Genomic DNA, 7559 nt, shown 5'->3' on the forward strand with positions numbered 1-7559 from the left:
TGATCTACAAAGTTAACATGTAGGGGCTATGAATATTATACTCTTTTATCTTGGATTTAACATAGATTCAAAAATATTTAGTTTCATATCAAACTCATTTAATAGAAGTTGTAGAGCTCAAATCTAGTTTCTAACAAAACTGGTTTTGCAATTTTTAGAATTTCCTACAATTTTCTATTGAATTTATAAGTCAGCAACACAGCTCACATGAAATAATAAGTACCCTTACACAGAGGTCCTCAAACTCTACTGTTCTCATGAGTCTAGACTTCGCAGAAAACCCCCTGAGCTTGCTCTAATTGTCACACGAAGTCCATTACCTGCAAACAGAACAGAGGAGCGCTTGGGGATCGATTCCATGGGGAAAGAAGGAAATCCCGTACAGGGGAAAGAGCTCAGGGGGCGCCTCACTAGATGGTCGCCGGTGGGGGTCGAGCAGCACTCCAGGAGTCCGTTTTGGGGATTAGAAGGTGTGCAGGAGGACCGGAAGGTGGCCGTCGGCGTTGGGGGGGGGGGGGGGGCGGAGCTCAGAGGCGCGGCTGCCCCGGCCGGGGAGGTACAGGCGCGACGCTGGGCAAGGCCAGGAGGGCGCTACTGCCCTGGTGACGCGCGGTACAGGGCGGCGGCATGGACCCAGGGGTGGTGGTTGGGGCGGCAAGAAACAGAGGGGCGGCGGCGCACAGTAGGGAGAAAAGAGGAGATAACAGGCGGCGGTTGCAGAGGGAGATGCACGAGAGTGGAAGGAGGACAGGAGCGGCAGTGCACGAGAGGGAGGCGGCACAGGTGCTTGCGGGAGGAATTGAGGCGCGGTGGCCCGAGATGGCCTGAGCGGCAGTGGAGATTGCTCGGCTTGGCTTGAACAGGATAAGGAAGAAAGGGATAGGAAGTAAGCAGCGCGAGGATAAGGCCACGGGGAAAGCGGCAGGGAAAATGGATCAGCTAGAGCTGGGGCGACGCGTGGAGAATTTGCAGCAGGAGGTGGCAAGAACGGTCGGCACAGCGGTGGGCTGCAGAGCAGGAACAGAGCAGCGCCAGAGGAGGAAGACAAAGGGAATTTCCCAAGGACTCATTTGTAATTTTAGAAAATTGCAGGGACCTCTTGGTAAAAACAAATTTAACCACTGTTCTAGGGCTCAAACATAAATGTGATCAAAATGAAAGTTGTACAACTTTTCAAACTCTACAACTTTGTTTTAGGGTTTGAACTCCAAAACTTGAAATATGAAGTTTTATTTTAAGACTTGGACTAAATTTGAATTTTATAACATCTTTGTCATTGTTAGTATAAATTACATATAACCTTGGGCCTATTCGCAATTTGCTAAGTAAGTCATGATTACTTATGTTATTACCCTTTTGTCTCCAGTAATTTTGGAAAGTTACTTTTTGTAAATCACCTATTTTGCATAAAAGGACTTGTACTTTTGTAAAATTACATAAATACCCTTATTTTTATAACTTTACCCAAAATTTTTATACACTTCAGCACATACATTTTAAATACAACTATTGGATAAATATATAATTTTTACAGAGAGTAGATTAAGAAAAATATATTCGCAAAACCACCCTTCTCTTATTTTGAAGTTACCTTCTGTCCAATTACATTTTACAAAAACAACCCTAGGTTTTTCTGTAATTACAAAAATACCCATTTTACTTGCACTTTTAAATTTTCAAAAGTTTCACATAACACACATGAGCTTCATACAAACAGACACATACTTCACACTAACAAATTATGTGCCTAGTTTACAAACACATGAACTGTCACAACCGAGGCCTGTGGCCCAGTGGCTTGCAGATAGAGTTCATCTTCCTTCTCAGTTGGCCGCCATTCATGATGTCTTTCATATATCCCAACTCAAGAAATTCATCAAAGTGCCTACTGAGATAATTGAACAACAAGCCATCGAAATCGAGCCTGATCTATCTTATGCCGAACAACCCATTTACATTCTTGATACCAACGAGAGAGTCACTAGAAGAAAAAAGATTAAGATGTATAAGATCTTGTGGGACCATAATACTAAAGAAGAAGCCACCTGGGAAACTGAAGATTATCTTTAGAAAAACTTTCCCGAGTTCCTTAAGAATCCTTAGGTATCTACTTTCCAAATCTACCATTCTTGTAATCTCCGGACGAGATTCCTTTTAGGGGGGAAGATTGTGACACCCTAGGTGTCAAAAGTATAAAACATTAGGAAAGAATGTGTAATGTATGTATTGAATTGAGTGAAATCGAGTGAATGTGTGGAAAATAAGGACTTATGTGTAATTTTTCAAAAGCATGAGTCCTTTTATGCAAAATATTTGAATTACAAATGTAACTTTCAATTTTTACTAGGGGTTAAAGTGTAAAAGTAGTAGTCATCATTACATTGCATGAAAACTTACAATTAAGTCCAAGGTTACATGAAATTTACCCTAATAAGGACAAAAACTTTAAAAAGTTTGAAATTAGTCTAAGGTTTTAAAATAAAGTTCTATTCTTTGAGTTTTTGGTTTTGAACCCTAAATAAAAGTTGTAGGGTTTGAAAAGTTCTACAACTTTTATGTTGACAATTTTCTCATTTGAGGTATAAAACAGTGAGAAAACTTGACTTTACACCAAGGTCCCTTGAGGCTTTGGAGTTTACATCTCAGCCCATGGAGCCCCCCCCCCCCTTTCTTCTTCCTCTGCTTCCCCTCTGCCGCACAGCAGCACCGTTGCAGGCCACCATGCCGCACCGCCCGAGGTTACCTCTGCTCCAGCGCCGCCCCACGCGTCGCCCCCGAGCTCGCCCACTGCTTTGCCTCCTTCCCGCTGGCTTTCCCCGAGCACGCCACGCTGCTCTGCCGCCGCAGGCCGTTGCCGCTCACCGTCACTGCCGCTCTGCCGGCACCACCTCCTGCTCTGACAGCTCCCACGCGCCGCCCCCAAGACGGCCGCCGCCCTAGTTCTCTTCCTCTGGCCTTCTCCCGCGCGCTCCACGTTGCCCCGCCTCTGCCTGAGCTCTGCCCGGCCGCCACGACGCACCGCTGGTCGACAGCAGCTGCTCTGGCTTGCTGTGCCTCTTCTTAGTCCCACAACATGACTAGGCTGTGGTAGAACTAACCTGAATTACACCAGCTCAAGTACGCCAATCCTCTTTCAAGGGCTCCAATCGTACTTCAAACAGTGTAACTCCTTGGCCTGTCGGGTAATGTCCCGATAAACCACCGAATGCAGGATGAAACAAGGTACCTCGCACGAAGGCGAGTCCAGAGATATAATCGCCATCATATTTTACATCACCGGCATTTATATCACATGAGTTTCCAAAAGTAGCATAGGTTTCCAACTGATAGAAATTATTACAAACCAGTTTAAAGATTCAAGTTTATAGCAGCAGAATTTAAAGTACAACAACTATACACGTTGCCAATACGGACATCATGCTAAGCCCTGGCATGACATCACTCGGTATGATCAGTGTTGGCCGAGGACGGGTCCCACTCCACGGACCAACCATCAGGTAGAGCATAGGGCCAAGGCATGGGGAGAGTAGGGTGTGGCAGAACCAACCTGAATTATACCGGCTCAAGTACGCGAGTCCACTTCCGAGGGCTCCAACGTGCTTCAAACGGTATAATCCCTTGGCCTGTCGGGTAACGTCCCGATAAACCACCGATACACAGGATCAAATAAGGTTACCTCACACGAAGGTGAGTCCAGAGATACAATCACCATCACATTTTAGATCATAGAGAATTATATTATAGATGTTTCCAAAAAGAAGTATGAAGTTTCAAATTTAGAGAAAAGATTACAAATTGTAAAGCTAGGGTTAAAAGCAGCAGAAAACATATGCGAAGAATTACAACACGTCGTCAAGGTAGATGTCATGCTAAGCCCAGACACGACATCACTCGAGATCATCAGTATTGGTCGGGGACGGATCCCATTCCTCGGACCAATCTTCTGGAAAAGCACAGGGCCATGACAAGGAAAGAGTAGGGTCTTCAAGGGCTTTACCTGAAAAACATAAAGCTAGCAAGGCTGAGTATACTAATACTCAGCAAGGCTTACCCGGGATTGGGTATACTTAGCCCATAACTAGACTTATGAAAGCTTATAATGGTTCTGGGATTAGTTTCAGCTGAAAAGCAACAAAGAGTAGATCCTTAATTTCAACTTTTACCTTTCAGGTTCTAGTTGATTATCCTTTCTAGGTGAGCACCTATAACTACTCAAGCATGGTAGGATCTTTATCTCAACCATCAGTTTTACTCATCATATAGTTGCTCTTGTTACTCTGTGTGATAAAAGGATTAAGTAGTCTCAATCATCGTGAGAGGCGGACGATTCTGAATCGAATTTAACCTTGCAAGGTAAACCTAACACACACGCTTGGAACACCACAGGGTCATTCCGAAGCAACCGTTTACCTTTCATTCCGACTCGTGGATCAGAGCCACCACAAGCGACTGCAGGAACATACACACACCCAATGTGTGCAGGACATACGTCTGTAGCGCGACTACAAAACCCGTATTCCTGGTTGCCCTTGCAACACGTATTTCCCCAGTCGAACATAAGTAACCAGAAGAAGCAAAACGAGTGGTGGGAGGTATGTCCACTCCTCGGGCCGATTGGTTACTAGGCTTACCGCTTACCATATTTCGCGGTATGTGGTTAGTACTTTCAAATGCTTAACCCCGATCAGCACACACCGCGACCTTATCAAATTCAACAACACAGACGGGGTATCACCTCAACCATGATACCTCTCAAAACTCCCGTCCGGCATCCTTATAGTGATAACAGGAATGTAAACATTACAACTCCTATATCGCGCGAGTGACAGGAAATCACCCGACTTCTACCGGCCCTATTAGCATAGCAGCTAGTCGGACTCAAGGGCTAGTATCCATCACATTGGTTTCTAGGAGAATGCAACTAGGGTTTCAAACAATTCCTAAGAACTTAATGCATAGAATACGTAATAGATATAGATTGCAGTGTAATAAAAATAGTAGGTTATGTCCGGGGCTTGCCTTTACTGGTGGGGCTGGGGTTAGTCAAGTTAATAACGTCCGAACTTTGGTTCGGGCCTTCAGAGAATTCCCTGATGAAGTTCTCAGGATCTTCAGAACAACCTCCTTCTGGTTCCGGGATTAGCTGATAATTTCCGTCGGTGGGAGAGATCGAGTCTACATGATATGCAAGATGGAGTTCAATGGATGCACACACTTCCATCTCAATTCACAGTAAAGTTGCAATCCAAAAGCTACCACTCAAGAACCCATGGTATAAAAAGGAATCTAAGCCTTGAATTACAAGTATTAACTCATGGCTAAAGCATTAATTTAATTGAAAATAGAAATTAAGTATTCAAGTTTAAATTAAATTCGAATTTGAATGTGAACCCTAAATAATTAGAGTTATAAAGTTTTGAAAACTTAAACACAGCTTATTGTGTATTTAAAAGATTTTGATTAAAAGATCTAATTAGATAAGCTTCACTGAAAAGATTTAGTTAATTGTATTATAAACAAATTGAATTGATCAATTTAAAAGAATTTAAGTTACAAACAAACTGGGGTTTGAAAATTCCACATCAATTTATATTTAATCTATAAAGATTGTTTACCCAAAAACCATGATCATAAAGTTAATATGTTGGAACAAAATTAGAACTATGGATAGAATATTACACTCCCATGTCTTAGATTCGACATGGATTCAAAACTATTTGGTTTCAAATCAAACTCACTTAATAGAAGTTATAGAGTTCAAAACCTAGTTTCAAACAAAACTGGTTTTGTAATTTTTGGAATTTCCTACAACTCTCTATTGAATTTACAAGTCAAAAATACCACTCACATGAAATGACGAACACCCATTCACTTCTATTCTAAATACAGTACAAACTATCTATTTTCACAGCATGGTCATAAAACAAAAGTGATAGAATTTGAAATGAAGATTCAAGTGCAACAGGTTTCATATTTTTTTGAATTTTCTACGATTTTCTAGGGATTTTCAAAGTTCAGCACATTGGAAAGGAAGAAAGGGTTGAAAACTTTCATACAGGCCCTTGGAAAGAATTAAGACCTTGCAATGTGGTCCCTATGGCCGGAAACAGGGCACCGGCGGCGGTTTGGGCCAAATTCCGACGAGGTCGAGCACAAAGGATGGAGAAGAGTTGGCCTATGGGCATCAGGGGCTTGAGGCGCACTGATTGGGGTGCTTGGGAGGAGAGGGAGCGGCCGGAGGGGGTCTGCCGGCATGGAGGCTGAAGGGCGGCGGCGGGCGGCACTGGGAGCAGCGCTCCGGCGAGGGCACGGCGCAAGGGGGTGGGGAATAGCTTCAAGCGGTCCTGGGGATGCTATTTATAGGGAAAGGAGGGGAAGGGAGGGGCGCTCGGCCGGGCGCCACGGCGGCGGCTCAGGTGAGCAGCACCGGCAGCTCGGGCAGGCGGCGGTGGGCGCGTGGCGGCACGGGAATGGGCGGGGGAAGTAAGGGATAAGGCCGGGGAAGAGATAAGGCGGCGCCTGGGGGTGGAGAGGGGGCAGGGGGGGCTGCACTGACACCGGGATTAAAGAAGAACGGCGGCGGCGTGCTGAAACAGAGGAACAGGGGAAGCAGCCACAGGTAGAAGAAGAGTGGGAGAGCGCCAAGGACCTGTTTGCAATTTGCAAAAACTTCAAGGGCCCGAGAGCAAAACTAAATTTCCCACTGATACAGGGCTCTAATGAAGAAATGACCAAAATGAAAGTTGTACAACTTTTCAAGCTCTACAACTTTTCTTTAGGGTTTGAACTCCAAAACTCATGGTATGCAACCTTATTTTGGAAACTTTGAACTAACTTTAAATTTTATAAAGACTTGTCCTTGTTACATATTTTACACACAACTTGGGCCTAGGTGCAAGTTTTCAGAACTGTCATGATTACTTGCATTCTTATAATTTGGCCCCTAGTAACTTTTGAAAATTACTTTTGTAACTCATGCATTTTGCACAAAAGGACTCATATTTTTATAAAATTACACATGGGGTCTTGCTTCTACAAATACATCCAACCTTATACAAATCAATACATGCATTACATTTCATACCTATTATAGTACAATTTGACACCTAGGGTGTCACATAGGGTCTTCAGAGACATTACCTAAAATAAGAACAAATTGCAAGGCTGAGTACTCTAATACTCAGCAAGGTTTACCCGGAATTAGGGTATACTTAGTCCATAACTAGAACATGAAGGCTTTAATAGGGTTTTAGGTCTTGTATTAGCTGAAAAGCAACAAAGAGTAGATCCTTAATTTCATATTTTAGCTTTCACTTTCTAATTCCTTTAACCATTCTAGGTAAGCACCTATAACTATTCAAGCAAGGTAGAGCCTTTTTAAAGCATACCCCAGTATTACTCATCATAAGATTGCGCTTGTTACTCTATGTGGCAGAAGTATTAAGCAGTCTCAATCTCTGTGAGAAACGGACGATTCTGAATTGAATTTCAACCCTTGCAAGGTAAACCTAACTCACACGCTTGGAACACCGACAGGTCGTTCCGAAGCAACCGTTTGC

The sequence above is a fragment of the Panicum hallii genome, chromosome 9, assembly GCF_002211085.1.
Source record: "Panicum hallii strain FIL2 chromosome 9, PHallii_v3.1, whole genome shotgun sequence".
NCBI classification, from domain to species: domain Eukaryota; kingdom Viridiplantae; phylum Streptophyta; class Magnoliopsida; order Poales; family Poaceae; genus Panicum; species Panicum hallii.